Below are 18,889 nucleotides of genomic sequence, written 5' to 3' on the forward strand. Positions count from 1 at the left end.
CCTGGCACACCACCCTGGCACTCCTTCTCCTCGATCTTGGCTGCTTGGTCCCTCTGGGATCCTCCTGGCTCTCCCAGGCATTGGGTACTGAGCACAGTGCTCAGTACCAGGTATGCTTTATGCATCCCCTTAGCTAGGAGACATAACCCTCCCTTGTTAACATAGGTGAGAAAACGGAGACTGGGAACAGTTTTGTGGATGCTTATCTAAATTCAAACCCACAGCCCAGACTCCTGGCTGAGGCAGCTCTAGCCTCCATGATTAGGATGGGTCACTCTAAGAACCCTGGTCAGGGGACAGCTGGAATTGGGAGCCCTGGCTCTCCCAAAGGAGAACAGCCGAGTGCCAGCCACCTCCTGCTACTCTGTAGAACCCCGCATAGGAACAATGCGGCCTCTATCTGGAGCAGTTTGGGCAGCCTGGACTCCAGGCCCCTCCGAACGGCTTGGCTTGCCAGGCAGTCGCAACATGGCGCCAGGGCCACCCTGCCCATCTACAGGGCTGGCTGTCGCCTGGGCAGGGGCTGGGCCGGTGTTGCAGGCGTCCTCAGGCTAGCTGCTGAGTGGCCAGGCACTGTGGTATCCTCCCTCCTCTCCCTGTCGTCCAGCCCCCGCCTTTTTTTTTTTTTTTTTTTTTTTTTTTTTGGTGGTGGGTTTGGGGGCCCGGCCCACCCGCCTCTGCCACGTCTGCCATCCTCCAGGCACCCACGAGCATCTTTCGAAAATTCCCGGTGGGCGGGGCCGAGCTGTAGCGGCCGCCTCTGCCCCCCCCTCCCTAGGAGCCAGTGCCAGATGAGAGAGCAGGAGACAAAAGTAACATTTTCCACGTCCTCCTAGGCTGGCAGCGGGGCCTTCCCCCAGCGCCACTTGCCCCTGGCAGTCCTAACCCTGGGTGCCAGAGTAGCCAAGGCCCAGGCCAGGACCTACAGACTGATGGATGCCAGAGCCCAGGAGGCCCAAGGGCCTGTCCGGCAGAGACTGGCACCTGGGGACAGCCTTTTGGCTGGCGGGAGCCCTCTTACCCAGCCAGGGCAGGGGACATCGTTCTCACTTCCTGGCTTTTGAGAAAGTGACCCTGTCCTTCAGTTCCTTGGTAAGTGACCTTCTCCCCTTCTCCTGCTGGGGGACGAGCAGAGGGCCCTGCCATCTTGTGCTCCGTGCCCATTACGTCTCCTTCCCTCTAATTGGCTTAACCCAAACCCCAAATTCTATTTCAGAGGAGCCCCCCCCCCCCCTTAAGTCTTGAGTGAAGCAGGCACTGCCAAAAAGCTGCAGGGAAGAGACAGAAACCAAGCCGTTTATTTTTAAGATCCAAAGCTATGGCTTTCAAAATGAGAATGAAAACACACGTTCGGTAATTCACAGTGGCTGCGTGTTCGGTTAGGAGCGGATTGAGGGCTGGAGGAGGCATCAGTCGGCAAGCCATCCTTCCTTTCCTGTGTGGCTTTGTTGTTGGAGGGGGTCTTATTATTTCATTACCATTTTTTTTTTTTTTTTAAACTTTGGCAGTACCAGGAATAGCAGAGAGGGGAAAAATCCAGAACCGTCGTAGGGTCCTCCAGCAAAGGCGAAGGCAGGGCCGGCAGCACGCAGGAGGGAGGGCTTTCGTGTTCAGAAACAGAGGTTCCTTTATTCTGTCCCGCATCCCTGATACCACCATTTCCACAGTTTAGGGATTTAGTTCTCTCTGCCTTTCGTTTCATTTTATTTATTTATTTATTTATTTTTAAAAAATAAGAAAGCTTTTCTTGGCTGTCAGCTCAGTGTGGGGAAAATCTGCGGTTTTACACTCTGCTTTTTAAGCACTTGTTTTTAAGGGCTTTTTTTTTTTTTTTTGTTTTTTTGTTTTAATTTTGAGGAGATAATCTGCATCACCGTAATGTGCCCAGCTTGTAACCACCTTGCCAGGGTGGGCGAGAAGTGCCTATGGGCACCAGTCACCAGGCAGACCTTTGAAGAGAACGCCAAGTGGTTCCCAGGCCTGTCTAGACCCTGTCCCATACTGGTTCCTCACCAGCATAGTTGTGCCAGGCCACACAGAGCCTAAACTTTGGCCGATGGGAGCCCCTGAAGACCTTTGTGTAACCCACCATGCCAATGCTGCCCGAGAGCTGAGTTAGTGGCTGTCTGAGTTTAGTCCCAGGCCCCGTCCTTTATAAAAAAAAAAAAAAAAAGGGTGACATTTGCAGAGCTCAGCTGCCTGCTCACTTCCACCCCTCTGGCATGCTGACAAGAGCGCCCCCGACCACAGCCCAGTTCTCTATGTCTGAGGGTAGCTGGGGTCTTGATTTATGGGAACTGGAAAATCCTACACAGAAAGTTCCACTGCACAGGAAGAGGAAAATTCCCAAGTACAGACATCTTTGTCTCCCTAGTGCAGAGGCACATGGACTCTATGTGTCCAGGGACACGGCTACAGCAGCCGCCTGGTGCACACTCCACCAAATCTGAAAACGGAGCCCAGCCCGGCTGCTTTTGTTCTTAGGCTAGGCAGCAGTCGATACTGAAGGGTTTGGGGCTGCGGAGACAGGCATGTATAGCTGAGATAATTAAAACATTTTCACGATTATGACAGCCACATTCTGCTGCTGCAAGCTGGAGGAGTCATTCCACCCAAATATTTAGCAAGCATCGGATAAAACACCAGTGGCAAAATAAAAGTAATAGGGGGAAAAAAAAAACCAGTGTAATATATTTCAAAGGCAAAAGCATGGCAAAGAGGGGATTAGGCAAGGGAGAAAAGGGAAATGAGCAGCTTGAAAGAGTCTGCATTTTAATAGCTGCCCACTCCTCACCTGTTATCTTTAATAGTCAATGTAGGTGAATATAGCTCCGATTTTAAGTTCTGGATGTATGTGTAGTAGCATTTCTTAAGCATTGATTCACCTTTTTGGACAAGATGAGGGAAAGTAGCAGAAAAAAAACTCATATAAATATCTTCGCTGTTAAATTAGTACCTTCCACTCTGAGTAAATTTACCCGTTGCTTTTAGTGTATGTCTGTCATGCTGTCCTTATGAGCCTGGGAAAAAGATGAGTATCCACTTGCCACCTGAAGTTTCAAATTCCACTAGAATCAGACTTCCTGTTCCCCAAATGTAAAAATGTCATACTCTGTTTAAAAAAAAAAATGGGCAAAAAAAAAAAAAAAATCTCAGCTCTTTCCATGGCACCCATTGCTTTTTGACAGTATTTAAAAAAAAAAAAAAAGAAAGAAAGAAAGTACCACGCAAAGCACTTTCCACATCATTGCTTCTATATAAATTCCACTATAGACAGAAATTATACATTCTCGAGGCACAGATGGGCTGGTCTGTCATTACCACTGCCTGGTACTTGTTGGAACACACGGCATATTTTAATTGTGGAGTCAACAATTTCGAAGAACTGAGGTCAAAATAAACAAGCTGCGTTTGTGTCGAGAAGCAAACTTGTTCCATGATCTTCTGGAAGGGCTGATGGAGTACCACCGCTTAAATTTTTGCTCTCTGTATACACATGTATGTGTGCCGTGTGTGTGTGTGTGTGTGTGTGTGTGTGTGTGTGTGTGTGTAGGTGTGTAGGCATGTGCATACCATGGCGCATGTGGAGGTCAGAACACAACTTGCAGATGTCCATCGCGGCTTCCAAGAATTGAATTCAGATTGTCAGGCTTGGCCAGCAGTACCATTATCTCCAGAGCCAGCTCTTCGTTTCTGTCCGCATCTTTTGAGATTCCAAATGCCCTGTGCCAAAGGTCCTTCCGTGTTTTAATTAATTACCAATTTTTATCTCATTTTGCTACGTGAACACTGTAGCACCTACCCTTAAATTCCAACTTGTGGAGCATGGAATTATTAATATATCTTATTAACTATAAGGAGATTCAGCCTTTGGCTATTCTGGGTCACTGTGCATGTAATTATTTTGATACCTGCATTAAAAAAAAACCCAAATAATAAATATTTCAGTGGTTGAAAAGTACATTTAAGTCCAAACTTGAAAAAAATTCAGTGGGTCAATTGCATAAAGTATGTATAAATTACAAAAAATAAAAAGTCTCAGCAAGATAAGGAAATGCAGAATTTATTGGGCTGTATCACCACACTAGAGGCCAGAGCACCTTTATAGCCACAATAATTTGCAGACGATGATAACTGCTTATTTTGGGAATTGTGTACATGTGATGATGTAATCAGCTCCAAGCTGCACTTCGCTCCTTCCCCATGTGTTAAGCACGGACTTCTGTACTTCTGGAGTTGGATGCGGTGTTTCCTGCCTGTAAAGAGCATCTGAGGCTCCTGCACTGGGAGAGAGGAAGGGAAGGGCCTAGCTACACGCACACGTGTACACACACACACACACACACACACACACACATATCCCCATCCCCGGGAGCTCCAGCCCCTGCATCCATTTGTTAACAGAAGTACTTTGTTGTGGCTTGTTTATTTGAAGGCTTGTACCTGTTGGTGGAGATGTCAGAGAAGAACAGTGGCAATGGAACACTGGTGAAATCCTCCCCAGCTGGCTAGGAGTGGTGAGTCCTGAGTGTCTAACCTCTTCATGCTTTTCCCGTGGGTCTGTCCATCTGTCAGCTGCTGCCTCGGAGTCAGGGGAACGTGTGTCCCTGGACTCAGCACTGTGAGGGCGAGGAAAGCGAGAGGGTGGCAACAGTGTTGGGTCAAACACGGGCATGGCCTCAGTACTGTCTGGGTACAGTGGCTCTTCACTCTGGGAAGAGCACATACTCAGGGAGGGAGACAAGTTGGCCTGGCTTTGTATCCTGACTATAAGTCATTTTACTTTCTGAGCCTCTATTTCCTTGTCTATATAACAGGAACAGGAAGCAGAGGCCTAGCCAGCACCAGAAATCTTAGTTAATGGAGCATGCCCTGAACCAGTACTTTGGAGCCTCAAAACATTGCCAAAGCAGGGACTCCCCTCTCCTTTCCACCCAGAGAGGGGGGGAAATCAGAGAGATTCAGCCAGCTGAGCAGTTAGTCAAGAATCAGGCCCCACTGGGCCCAAAGTCCCTACCGGTCAGCTATTGTTTTTCACTGGTGTGTGCCCCGTACATGTTCAAGTCAGAACATGGATGTGCAATGAGGTCTTTGCAGAGAAAGAAACGTGCACACCTTGTGTGTGTGACAGGCACACACATTACATGGGTGTCTGTATTTTCCCAGTGGCTAGCATTCAGACCTGGCCCAGGTACTCGTAATAGATGGACATTTTCCACCAAGGTGGGCAGTGTCTTTTAGATACTGTCTCCTCTTCTTCAAGTCGACCCTGGAGCCCTTTGTACACAATAACAGCAGGAGACAGCCCGGCACTGTCCCTAGGGACCTGAGAGGAGACCCCGTCCCTAGGCTGGGGGAAGTTGAGGTAGAGAGGAGTGGGGTACAGTCAGTCCCAGGGCAGAGGTAGTCAGAGGTAGTCATCAGGCCCAGGCAAGACCCAGGCTGCCTTCTCCTATGTGGATGGACAGTTCCAGGCGCCGGCCATTTGCAGACCTGGAGGAATGAGAGTGAGCCTCTGGGCCCAGCAGAGGAAATGGCGGCCCAGAGCGGAGAATCTAGGAAGGCGGGCCTGAGGGCGAGGGCGGGGAGCTGCCCGGAAGTCCTGCTACTCCTGCTGGTCAGCTGCTAGGGGCCTTCTTCCAAGGAGCCACCCACAGGGCTGGGCCTTCCCAGGCAGGTCTGTGTATGCCTACATGCGTGCTGGGCTCAGGAGAGGCTTGCCCACCAGGCACACTGTACAACTGCAGGGTTGGATGAGATGGGACAGAAGCCCGGTGCACCTTCTACAGGCCTTGGAGCTTGATTTTTAAAAAGAGGGTTACAGCACCAATCTCAGACCCCGGAGGAAGCTCGTGTGAATTCTTTGCTGGGAAGCGCATGAGTTGTTGTCTTTATTAACCTCACTGTGTCCTCCTAAGAAGATCCAGGAAGCCTGAATTTTTAAGTGAGGTACTTATTCACGTCAGCCTCAAGGTCCCCCTCTCTAAACAAGAGGACATCGACAACACGGGTTCTTGTAAAATTAAATCTCTGTGACATGATGGGGCACTGGGCCAGATGCGGGGTTGTTGATGGGTAGCAATTGTGGGTGGACCATGGAAAAGAGTCCTTGGCACTGGGCTTTTTGAGTCTAGGCTTCTGAACTCTGAGTTTGGGTAGGGGATGCAGGCTGGAGCTGGGGTGCTCAGGAGGTAGCCTGGCCACACTAGTTATGTGTGGGAACCTCTGGCCCAGTTTCCTGGGCGCCCAGCCCTGCCTGGGATTCCTGGGGTGGGTGTGCCTAGGCTTCTGGCTCAGGCGAGGGTGAAGGGATCTTGGGATCCTGCCTACTCTCGCCTTGCCAGGGCTCATGGATGAACCTTACCTGGCCCTAGACTTTCAAAGTCCCTGTTAGTAGCCTGTCCCATCTGCCAGGAGCTAGCACATATGACCTTCTAATAGACCCCTTCAGAGTCCAACATGGCTGCTACCAGAGGTCTTAGTGTCAGGGAGACCCACTCCATCCAGCCCGGGCCTTTTCTGTAAACATAGAGGGAGTCTCCCAATGCTAGTACACTGGGAGACTTGGCACCTGAGGGCTGGGGCATGGGGCTCTCAGGCGTGCATCCAGAGTCCTCTAGCACCCTGGGTAAGCTCTGCCCCTGAGATGTGATCACTCTTGAACAGATGACCCTCTGGGCCATCCAGCTGAGGGGCCAATGCCAGGCACCTGAAAGTGGGCAGTCCCAAGGCCAAGCATGCAACTAAGACCCCAGCTAGGTGCCAGGGTAGCAAAGGCATGTTTACGATAGTCAGTGTCCAGCTGCCAAGGGAGGGGATAAGACCAGGTGGGCAGACCCAGGCAGAGACCTCCACAGCTGAAAGCCCCTGCCTTGGCCCAGGTGAGAGTGTGGCTACAGTTGGCTCTGCCCAGAGAGCACCAGTGCCGGGTAGATGTCACAAACATGTCTTACTCTGTGAAACTAGGAGAACTGATTGTGCAGAGCACCTACCAAGTGCTAGGCCCAGGCTGGGACTTCTCATGCATTAAAAAAAAAAAAAAAAAAAAAAAAAAACAAACCCCAAAAACCATGTCCATTTTAAAAACAAAACAAAACAAACAAACAAACAAAAAACCAAAACAGTGTCTGTTTTAAACTTGTATCTATCCAATTCGATTTCATGTCAGCATCTGACCAGAGCCCATGCTGAACTAGTTAGAATGCAGAATAAACAGAACACGGTTCCTGCCTCAGTGGAACAAGTCCTAGTCTAAGGAGAGGTGGATGTCAGCTTTTCTATACAAGAAAATATAGGTGCAGAGAGGCTGGGGAACTTTCCCACAGTCACACAGCTTGGGTACCAGAACCCTAACCGAGATCTTCCCCATGGCTGAGCTGAACAACCTGGCATTGGACCCCTGTTTATTTTCTGCCTGTTGGAGGCTGACCTTGGCTGGTTCTCCTCAGACACCCGACACCAGTAAGGATCTTTCCTTTGGCCTGGTGTACTGCTGCAGAAAGAAGTTGTCCTGGCCATGTAGGTTTGAGGGTGCTGCAGACCTCTCCCTGACAGAACTATCTTTACCCCTACACTGGAGTCTGCAAGTCTGAAAGGGTCTACGACATTGTAGTAGTAACCATAGTTCATGGTCTCCATACCTTCATGGTCTGAGCTGCTGTTGTTCCTCATGGCCCTAAGGCAGGGAGCTGCTTGGGACTGTGGGCCTAGATGCTGTGTCCCAGGTCATGGTGGGCTCGTAAAAGGCCAGTTCTTTATGGTGACTAGGGACTGTGTCCACATAGGGAGCAAGGAAAGCCTTCTAAGAATCCCAGCCAGCCATCAGTTGGTATGACCCATGCTGGGGATTTGAGTCCCCAATCCCACAGAATCTCTTGCATATCAGACTAGTACTGAGCTCCCTCAGTGGTCCCTTCAGGGCCACATTGCACAGGTTTTAGGCCCTGTAGCACACCAGGCCAAGTGTGCCTGTGGGAGGAGACCCACCAGCACCATCTAGAGTACAATAGAGGGGACAGTGTGGTCTCTAGGGGTCTTGCCCTCTCCCTCCCCACCCCCCACCCCCGTTCTACAATTACCAGCAGGCCTGAGGCTCACAGAGCACCAACATGGTTGGCATGGCAAATGCAGATATCATCAGGAGGGCCACGATCTCACTAAGATGCCATGGGCCCAGTCCCTTCTGAGGAGGCTCAGGTTATGGGCTTGGAGCACCCGAGGAATCCAGGAGACTTCCTGGAGGTGGTGGACCCACAAGCCCCAGTCTTTTCCCTAAAGCTGACCGTCAGGGCTATGGCTGCAGGGCCCCGCGCCCAGCCTTACTCCTGCCACGTCCCAGGGCTCCCTGCCAGGCGCCACCCCACCCCCCCCCAGCCCTGTACAGGCCACATCTGCTGCAGCAGCCACGCCAGAGCTCCACCTCCTATCCTGTCCCCATGGAAACCAAGGGGGGGGGGGTTAGCCACTGACTGGTTTCCATTAGAGCAGCCTGCTTTTCTGGAGCCCTGCCCCTGAGCTTCAAGGCCTCCCCAGAGACTTCTTCCTGCATTTGTTGAGCACCACTCAGTCTGTGCCAGGGAGCCCAAGGGTCCCAGCCTTGCCCACGCTGGCCGGCTTACATCGGGGGAGTATCAGGTGGGTCCAGGGCCCTGCCGGACGCTGGGGATGCTTTGGGTCTTGGCAAGTTACAGTATCCATACTTGGTCCTTCCTCACTGAAGACTGTCACTACAGAGATTTTATGGCCCAGAGAACCTGTGTGCCTGAGTCAGTCTTGCCCGGATTCCAGAACTCCCACCCAGCCACAGAACCTACGGGATCTCGGACCCTTTTCCTGTCTCCGGGCCTTGGTTTACCCATCCGCAACATGAGAGAGAGGGTCAACAGCTTTACCTGAGGCCCTTGTAGATGTACTTAAAAAGCAAGGAAAGGGGAGAGGGAGGGGAGAGAAAGAAAAGAGAAAGAAAAGGGATCCACGCCGGCGCTGGCTCCTCTAGGTTCTCAGGCCCGGGTTTTGTTTGCTTTCAGAAAGGGTTTTTAAGGCAGCTTGGTCACGGAATGTCACAGGGACGGTGGCTGGAGAGGCCACAATCCAGCTGGAACCCTCAGCATCTGTTTGGCACCCAGTGACCTGGCTATGAATGCAGCGAAAGGAGGCTTCGGTCCTGCCAGAGGGTTCTGCAAACGACCGGAGAGGTTTCCAGAGATCAGAAACGTAGGCTGAAAATGAGATCCAGCTTTTAAAAACTCAGTGGGTTCATCCCTAGGAAGGTGGGGAGGCCTGCGAAAGGCTTAGCTTTGTAAAGCTCACCCAAGGGCCGTCCGTGTGTGTGTCTGTGGTAGCTCAGCCTGGCCGGCTTTTATCCTGGTGGCATGGTAGCATGCCACCCTCCTTCATGGCATTGGGAAACTGCATTAGAGAGTGTGGGTGTCGTTATTGGCAGGGGCCCTGGGGGGCTGTGGGGGCAGCCTCCACATGGGAAGATTGGCTCCTGGCTGCTTGTGAGGGACCGTCTCAGGTGCTGGTACTACAGAGGCTACTGAGTCGTACCCGCGTTGGTCCAACACTAGGACCAGAGCTGCTGCCGTCAATCAAGGCCATCTAAGCCATCCACGCCACTGGCATTTCCTTCTGTGCCTCAGTGTCTTCATCTACAAAACGGACAATGACTCAGACTCAGTGTGAGAGCTAGATGGGAGGAGGGGTCAGGGCTGGATTAATGGCTGCAGGCAGCATCTAAATGGTATCAGTGCAGGGTCCTTAAGATGAACGAAAGGAACCACATGTTCCAGTTGCTACTGCCCATGTGCTCAGGCACCCTCTCTTGATACTGTCTCTGTTTCATTCCCCATTCAGGTGCCAGCCCAGCCTCACACCCCTAGGCCACCTGGGGTTACCGGCCCATCCCTGTGTCAGGGAAAGTAGCCCATGAGGATGCTGTCTCTCTGCCTCCAAGGGTGGGTGTGATGGCATTTTCAGTCTTCCTGGGCAGGGAGGAAACTTTGATGGGAACGGTGGCCTCTGGTGGCGACCGTCCAGCCTGCAAACATAACAACCTGATAGCTGTGGGTCTAAAGAGCTGGAGCAAGCAGCATGTTGGGCCTGGCCTGGACTGATTTAGACATCCAGGAGACTAGGAAAGCGTAGGAAATGAAGGAAATTTCCCCAGGGAAGGGAGAGACAAGATAGAAGAGCTTAAGTGCCCAGATAATTACGAAGCATGACCCAATGATTTACCGCCAGGCGGGCTGGCTCCTCTGACGGCCTCCACTGCCCGTCCTTCTGGGCCCCCCATGCCCTAGAGACCAGCCATGGGGAAGGCAGCGAGGCAATGGGCACTGCCCCACGCCCAGCCTCCACATTTTCTCCTGGAGTTGCACTCCACATAGGCTTTTGCAGGAGGCACCGTGAAGGGGACCAAGCTTCACTCTGTGCGGGCTCAGACATCTGGTATCCGGGTGGCCTCAGAGAACTCCGACCTGACCCAGCCCCTTTCTATAGACCGAGGAAAAGGGCTGTAAGATCAGGCCCTCACAGACAATACCCTAGCCTGTACCTCTGTTCACAGTTGCAGGGACCTTAGTGGACAGCTAAAAAGCAAGACCACTGCCAGTCCCTCCCACCTGAAAGAGGGCTCCCATCTGTTCTGACTTGAAGGCTAGACTCCTTAGTGGAACGTTTATTGTTGTGGTTTGTTTTGAGACAGGGTCTCGAACTTGCTGTGTAGACCAGATGGGCCTTGCACTCACAGAGATCCACCTGCTTCTGCTCCTGGAGTCCTGGGATTAAAGGCGTGCACCACCATGCTTGGGATCTCTTGACAAGCCTTGTGTCTCCACAACCCTTTTTCATTTTATTAGATGCCGCCTCGCCCTCTGCTCACCATCTATACTGTGGACTTGCAGACCTCGTGGTTCTTTACCCCCGTGTCTACACTGGCAGCTCCTTGGGCAGGATGGCACTAACCACTCATGGCCTTATAGCCTGGCTCGGGTGCAAAGGAACTGAAAGGAAGGTCCCCATGCCTCCACATGCAGCACCTGATTGGGGCTTCTCCCAGGGACTCTCTCCAGTATCATGAAACACAGTGCCCTCTAGGGTTGATCCATGCCTACGGAACTACAGCTCCGTAAAGGTGGTGTTCTAATACTCAGACCGGACTGAGTGTTCCTGCAGAAAGGATGGTCCCACTGCAGCTACCTTGTTCCTCATCTTCCCATTTGTCGTTTACCTCCTGGGGTCTGTGATCAACATGCACAGTATGTCTTTGTCCAGTGAAGTGAGCGTGCTGTAGCCTGGTTATAGCCATATACCAAGTATGCACACAAGCTCATTGTGGGCGAGTGGGCGAGAGCTGTGTATCCAGGGGCCCATTCCTCATCAGCCTTGGGCCACATTTGCCTCACTTTAGCTCTGATACTGGCGGGTAACTGGAAGGTTCTAGTGTCCAGATTTGAGGCAGCTGCCTTGAAAGCATTCCTGGGTTTCAGCCTGGGACCCTGCTTCTGAAGTCTCCCTAGAGATCAGGAGGACTGACCCACAAAGCTGCAGGTGTCTGTTGTGTAGATAAGACACTAGGAGCAACCACCCACTTCCCCAGGCCAGATGCTATGTATTGTCACCAGGTGGGCACTCATGCAGTACCCAGCACAGCACAGCACAGCACAGCCCAGCCCAGCCCACCAGATTCCTGGCACATGGGAACCACTATGGGGGCAGGTGGACACACACACACATACACACACACACACACACACACACACACACACACACACCAGAAGCTGAGTTGTATGCCAGGCTGGACATGGCCTGTGCTTTCTTTTCCCTTTAGGTCCTAGATTCTGGTTCATGAATGCTGTTCCTTTTGCACTGGAAAAAAATATATTGATGTGACAGAATTAACCATCTGTCCAGAGAGAAACTGACCCTGCCTAAGTTACCACTGCATGTACCAAAATGTGTGTGATGTGAAGGCAGTTAGCACCATCCGCCAGCATGCACGAGGCTCTTAACAGAAGCAGACACCATAGGGGCTGTAGAGGCCAGTATCCCCCTTGTCCAGAGAGCTAATGACCACAGCAATGGTACCACTTTAGGGCAGGACCCTTGTGTGCTAGAATGTTCTGAGTCTCTCATCTGAAGACATCTGAAAAGAAGCCAGGACTGGTTTCCCCTGGAACCGAGGCCTGTTAGGTTGGCGTCACAAGCTCTGGCATCATTTGGGAAACTTACCTAAGTATTTCAGGTGGGAGTGCAGATGGCCTTGTGTCTGGCAGTGGCTTGATTTTTAGAATCCACTGGACATGAGTGGGAGCTGGCAGTTGCTAGTGGGAGACTTCACTGAGAGTGCCTGGTAGATGGATAGGAAGCTCACACCTTGCTTGCTCGCTCACCTACGAAATCTGTGTATATAGTAGGTATAAGTAGCTGCTCTCAGATACGAAAGTGTAGCTCAGAAAACAGGTTCCTGGAGGCCATGCAGCCTGGGAGATTCTGCTTGGCTTCTTGGCTTTGGATAGAGCTGAACCTCTCCCAGAGACAACCGTTCTGCCAACCTAGATGGCTATTATGGCCCCACTGGACCCTGCAGATACACCTGATTGAATGTTGTGAATCCAGATAGAAATGAGGCTGGGATAGGGCTGGGCCGGGCCTCCAGAACCTTCTGCCTCGTGTTTGGTCTGACAAATTCACCACTACCTTGATGGGCCATGAACCATGAAAATGGTCTAAGGTGGCCCTGTCACACCAGTAACTATACCACAGAGCATAAGCTGTAAGGGGCAGAGGGCCAGCTTTGGGAGGCTCACCAGCCTGAGAGGGAGCAGTGGTCCCTCTGTGGTTTATTCAGAGGCTCTTTTGGCAGATAATGCAATATGTCACCCTTTGATCCCAGTGGGGTCCCCCTCTCCGGGTCCCTGGAGATAGATCACTCGGCTTTGCTATTTCATTGTTTCCATGGGCAGAGTGGGTAAAAAAAAAAAAAAAAAACAACAGGGCCAATGTCCGAAGTTAAAGGGAACTCAGCAAAGCCCTCCACAGCTGGGCAGCCCCTGGAGCAGAGCCTGCCAGCTACATGCAGCCAGGCGCAGTCCCGTGTTACTAAGGGTGGAACTGGGGCCACTCTTGGGCTGTAGGCAGGAGCTCTGTACAGTCAGCATGGGAATTGTATGACTCCCTGTGTCCAGAGTGGGCCCGAGGTGACTTGTGTAGCCTCGGCCACCGACCCCATAGGGCCATCTATGTTCAGCCCCACCAAGGGTCTACTGAGATGTTTCCCATGGCTGAACTTCTTCATCCTGTGTCAGCTGGCCTTGTACCTGTGACCTTTTTTAGTTAGAGACATGAAGTTGTGCTGTTTAGAAAGCAGGAGGGCTCTTCTGACTCTGTGGGCACCCTGCCATCTTGCTTGTGGAACTCCCCCTCTTTGAGCCCGAGCAAGTGCAAGTATTCCTGGTTTCAATGCCACTAAGGTTCTTTTCCTAGGGAGGCCTTGGAGCCCAAGAGTTGGGTCCTGCCCATGTCCTCCTGGTGAGGTTAACATACAGGATTGCCTATCCAAGCTGCAGTATCAGTGAGCAACGGACAGCTGTTCTGAGATAATGAAATTGTAATCTGTACACCATGGGCTGAGAAGTAGAGGGGTTTTACTTTCGGTCCAGGCTAAAAGAAGAGACGGTAGCGGTCAAGCTGTCAGGGAAGGATTGGAATAGCCACAGGACATTCCCTTCTCAAGAGGTAGGGTCAGAGGCTTGGACTTAGCAGCCCTGTCCCCTGACTCTCCTCTGCCGTCTTGCCCACTAGCTTCTCTGGGACCTTCATAGCCCTGTGTGGATGAAGACCAGCATGAAGTTCTTGTGGGCTCTCAGTTCCACCTGCAGATACTAGCGGCCTCTGGAGATGGAGGGGGACAAGCAGTTCCCAGTGGGCCTCAGGGTCTTGCACATCAGTAAGGAGCTCCCAGCAAGTCCCTCTAGTCTCCAGGTCCTCGAGAGTTCATTGAGAAACCACTCTCTGCAGATAGTGCTGTAAGCAGGGTGATGTGACAATCCTCACTGCTTTTGGCTGGTCCATGGGAGAGTAGCCTCTGGTCCCACGGTGACAAATTCTGGAGAAGGCCACAATCTGAAGAGGATACCTCGAGCCTTCTTACAACCCAGAGCTCATGGAAGTATGAATGCCTGAACCCATGGTGGGCTCAGGAGGGCCGGAAAGAAGCAGGCAATTCTGCCCCAAACACCCAAGAGACATAGGAGGAGGGGAGATTTCAGGAATCATTCGGACCAGGTCTGACCCCTGGTCTTGGTGTCCATTTATCAGTCCTGGCCTGTCCCCCTTCCTGGCTCTTAAAGACTACTGAAGTTACTTCTTGGTAATGCCCCCAAGTCCTGTTTTGTACCTCATAAACCCCAGATACCAAGTGTCATTCCCAGAGTAAGGCAAAAGATGGGACACTTGTGGACTCCAGGCCCAGGGATATATGCTAGTCCACATCATCCTTGTCTCAAAGATCTCAAGTCTACAGGGGAAGTACAGGCAGTGAAGCAGAGGGACTCTCGGGGCCTGGTGCTGTATGATAGTGTCGGCAGGGGTGGTCTATGATGGTAGGAGAACATTCTGGCCATGGGGAATTGTAGCTGCCACATCGGGGCTGGGGCGAAGGGGAGATCTTAGCCAGGCACTGGCAGCTGAGCCCCATGAGCCCTTCCTCTGTAGTCACTCTAGGGTAGGATTAGGTCTTCTCTGTGATTTGGCTGCCTGGGAGCCATGGCAGGGAGTTGGTTTGGAATGTGGTTCCTGGCCGGCTGGAACTGGTTAAAGCCAAGCATGACTTTCTGTGTCGTTCTCTGTCTCTTGTGACCTGAAACTCCAGGCCAAGGCCACAGTGAATGGTGTGTGGGTCTTCTTATCTGGAGATGGCTGTGGGAGGGACCAAGGAAGAGAAGGCCACACTACCTCTGACCCTTCTCTTTGTCTAAGACCCATGGCCTGCCAAGCTGACACCTATGTTTTGATTTCCTTATGTCTTGCAGAACGTGGCTGCTCCAGAAAGCCTCCTAGGAAAGTGAAAGCCTGTCATGTGTATCAGAAGACCCAGTGGGACCTCAAACACAGGTAGCCATCTGCCCCACTTGGGCAGAGTTCTCACTCCATTAGAAACAGTCCTGGATATGATAGTGGACTGGCCGACAAGAATCCACATTTGCTTTTTCAGAGAAGACGGGACTAGTCCTCTCCTCAGAGGCTTTACCTGGTGCCAGGCCTGCCCTGCCCCCAGCCCATCAGGGGCTCAGCCTGGCCTCCAACCAGTGAGAAAGATCCTTGCCCAGGACAGGACAGGGGACAGTGCCAAGGATTCCAGGCCCCTGCCTCAGCCCTGCCTTCTGCCCTGCAGGCCACGATGACCTGACTTGTCCTCTTGAAGCAGATGGAATCCGGCAGGGACAGATTGCCTGTGGTGGAGGGCAGAATTAGCTCCGAGACAGCCTCTTGGAGCCCAGTGACACAGTAGGCACACCCGGCCCTATCCTCCAACCCCCTTGCTGCATGTTGTCATCCAGACGGGCTCCATCAGTGTTTAAGCCTCAGTGTACTGGTCCACAAAATGGGCAGGGATACCCGCTGGTGGAGATCCAGGGCTGTAAGTGACCCCCTGAATACCTGTAGCTCAGAGGAAAGACCCGGGGAGCTATACAGTCTTTGGAAACTGCAGGTTCCCTGAGGTGGCAGACTGTGTTAATTTGCTGGATCCAGAGTGTGGCCCCCTGTCCCAGTTCTCTCTAGCCTCCCCTAAGCCAGCCCCAGCAGGCTCAACATCTGCTCTCTGTTACTCAGAGCCATCCAGTTGGAGTCTGTGCATGCTGGTGGTACTCAGGAGGGTAGGTTGAGAAATTGTGTCTGTCAGTGTCCAGTGGGTGAAGCTGTGATGGCTTCTCTCATGACAGGGTGTGCAAGAGGCCTTGTCACTTGGGATGACCTAGCCACTTGGAGACCTGGACCTGCTATACATCACTTAGGTAGGGCACAGCACCCACTCTACCCTTGGCAGGCTCTGTATGCCACCCACCAGAGGTTCAGTGGCAGCAGTTTGGCCAGAACTCTGAGGTTCTCTGGAATGTCATCAACTCCAGGCACGGCTTCTGTGTGTGGCTCATCCTTGCAGCCTCTGGGTCCTTGGTGACTAGGTCCTTGTAGGAGGGGCAGGTTCAGGACTTTATGAGATTTGAGCCCCAACATTTGGCCATGAGGCCACATGGATAAAATAATCTCCTGGCCTTGAGCTACCCTGAGTTCCAGATGGCTCCTAAGCTGTGCCAAGGCCTTTTGGGGGGCCCTTTCGGGTTGGTGTTCGTAGGAAACTATATAAATGCAAAAAGGGTACTCATGGATGTACCCCAACACCCAACTAGTATCTCTTTGCTTCTAGGCTTCAGCCTCTTCTTGACGGTTTCCCCAGGTGACTCTTGAAGCTCAAGGACCATGTCCAACCCAGGTCAGTGCAGTGTTTTGGTTGTTTATGGAACTCAGGGTCACCTACCCCAACTCTCATGGATGATACTGCTGTGGGTCCATGCAGCCATGCAGACCTGGAGGTCTGCATATGCTGCGTCTTGGCTGGGCAGTCTCAACTCCTGCCTGCCTCTTTCTGGGACTCTAGGATGTCTGGATATATCCAGGGGTACCCAGGACACTAGACTGGGCCATCTTTCTGCCCAACTATCAAGAGGGAGATAGGAGAACAATGAGATGACCCCAGGACATGTGAACTACCTACAGCATCACTCAGGGCTCAGTGGTAAAGGTCCTTGCTTCCTCTGCCACCAATACCTTGCAGTTAGTTATAACTGGGAACCTGTGCACTTTGGGTCTCTTGTGCTCAGAGGTGGCAGCCAGCCTGGAAGCTGTGCTCACACTTGACCCCGCCAGCAAGGAGCCAGATACCAAGTACAGCTTTGGACCCACCTAGATGAATCTAGATCCAAGGCATTGGTGTGGCCATGGTCAGAGGCAGTTTCATCTCTCAGGGTGCCCCACGCCATCTTGTATAAGCCCAAACAACCTGTATTTGGGACCCCTCTGCTGTCTGTGCATTGGTGTGTATGGGCTGACACACACACTACCATGGTCTCTGTGTCTGCACCTGGGGTCGGGGATGCTGGCCAATGCCTGGGAGTAGGGCAAATAGACCTCCAGGCCTCTGTAGATGGGACAGGGCAGAGCGGGAAAGCACAGGCAGAGAAGGAAGAGTGAGCAGAACACCTGGATATACCTCAGGAGAGCAGCTGGCCCAGGAACCCCGGGAGACCTAGGAGCTCTTGGCCAAGGGGCTCTGATTCACAGATCCTGGGCTTTCCTAGGTACCCACCCTCAGCCAGACCTGCCTGTGATACCCCATCTCGCTACAGGCAGCCTCCAGTACACACAATCCCCCAGTGTCTCACGGACATAGATGGGGTGCACCTTTTACAAGGGCTCAGTCCCGGAATGTGCCCCCAAGTCTTTGAGTCCCGAGTGCTAATGTATGTGGGAGACTGTGGGTTTAAAGATTGGAGTCTCAGAGAGGTCCTAGGCCAAGACATATGAGGAAGAGTCCAGAAGAGAAAAGGCTGGGCTGGGCTGGGGAGATTGGCCAGTCCTGGTCCATGACCCAGCCCCGACTTAGCACCAGGCACACAAGATGCACTGGATGTATGCAGTAGGTGCTTACTCAGTGCGAGTGTTAGTGAGGGTTAATTTCAGAGACCCGCCCCCCCCCCATACACAATATGGGGCTTACTATCCCATCCTCCTTTCCAGGGGTCTCTACGGGTAGAGAGAGCTGGCCTCACCTCACCCGTGGCCTGGGGACACTGGGCCATGAGGTCTTTGAGACACCTGCTTAGACTAGGGGGCTATGGCAAGTCTGGGGCTCTAGGGTTCAGTTGGCAAGGTTGGAATCGAACCAGGCTGGATCTGGGCCTGGGAGGTCTGAGCACAGGCAAGCCCCTGGCCTTGTGCTCTCTCCATACTTGTTTAGCCAGCCATGATCCCCACCGTGCTTATAGTGTTAGCCCTGGCAAGTAGCCAAGCACAGCCAACCGCCGGCCTAGCAAGTGGTGGCCACATGGCCTTGTTCAGTCTCTGAGGAAACTGAGGCTTGGGGGCAGTGGGCTGGACAGCCAAGGTAGACTCTAGCACACTAGAAGTCATAGATGGGGCTTCCAGATTCCCAAGGTCTGGCACTCCCAGCCTAGAGACCAGCTGCCCCCAGGGTCCTCTGGAGGGTGAGAAAGGACACAGATTCATGTACTAGCCGGATACTGTTGTGGTTTTTTTAAAAAAATAAGGTCTCTAGCCTAGACTTGAACTCTCGACCCTCTGCCTTCGCCTCTGGAGTGCTTGGATTATAGGTGTGAGTCGCTACTGCCCGTTTGTATAGTGCTGGGGCGTTAAACCTAGGATTTGAGGCTTGCTGGGCAGGCACTCCACTGTCTGAGCTCCAGGTCTAGATCTCGTAAAAAATTTAAAAGGATTTTTTTAGCCAGGGAAAGGTAGCACACGCTTTTAATCCCAGCACTCGAAAGACAGAACACGTGGATCTCTGTAAGTTCGAGGTCGCCCTGGTCTACAAAGTGAGATCCAGGACAGCCGAGGCTACACAGAGAAACCCTGTCTCGGAAAAAAAAAAAAAAAAGGATTTTTAAAAAATCAGTGTGTATCAGCGTTTTGCCTCCATAAGTGTCTGTGTGCCTGGTGCCCGTGGAGCCTAGAGGAGGGCACTGGGTCTCCTGGAGCTGGAGTTCCAGATGGTTGGGAACCACCACGTGATGCTAGGAATCGAACCGGAGACCTCTGGAAGAGCAAAGAGTGTGTTTAACTGCCCAGCCATTGCTCCAGCGCCAGGATACTC

General features: G+C 52.3%; 1 long non-coding RNA gene across 1 annotated transcript; it reads left to right on the forward strand.

The window, feature by feature from the left end:
- The first annotated feature begins 780 nt into the window (after nucleotides 1-780).
- LOC118596899 lies at nucleotides 781-18,535 on the forward strand. Its single transcript, XR_004946768.1, has 3 exons — nucleotides 781-1,092; nucleotides 4,436-4,517; nucleotides 15,033-18,535. It is a non-coding gene; the product is annotated as an uncharacterized LOC118596899 (long non-coding RNA).
- Nucleotides 18,536-18,889: the final 354 nt, after the last annotated feature.

This window comes from Onychomys torridus, chromosome 16 (assembly GCF_903995425.1).
Source record: "Onychomys torridus chromosome 16, mOncTor1.1, whole genome shotgun sequence".
Lineage (NCBI taxonomy): Eukaryota > Metazoa > Chordata > Mammalia > Rodentia > Cricetidae > Onychomys > Onychomys torridus.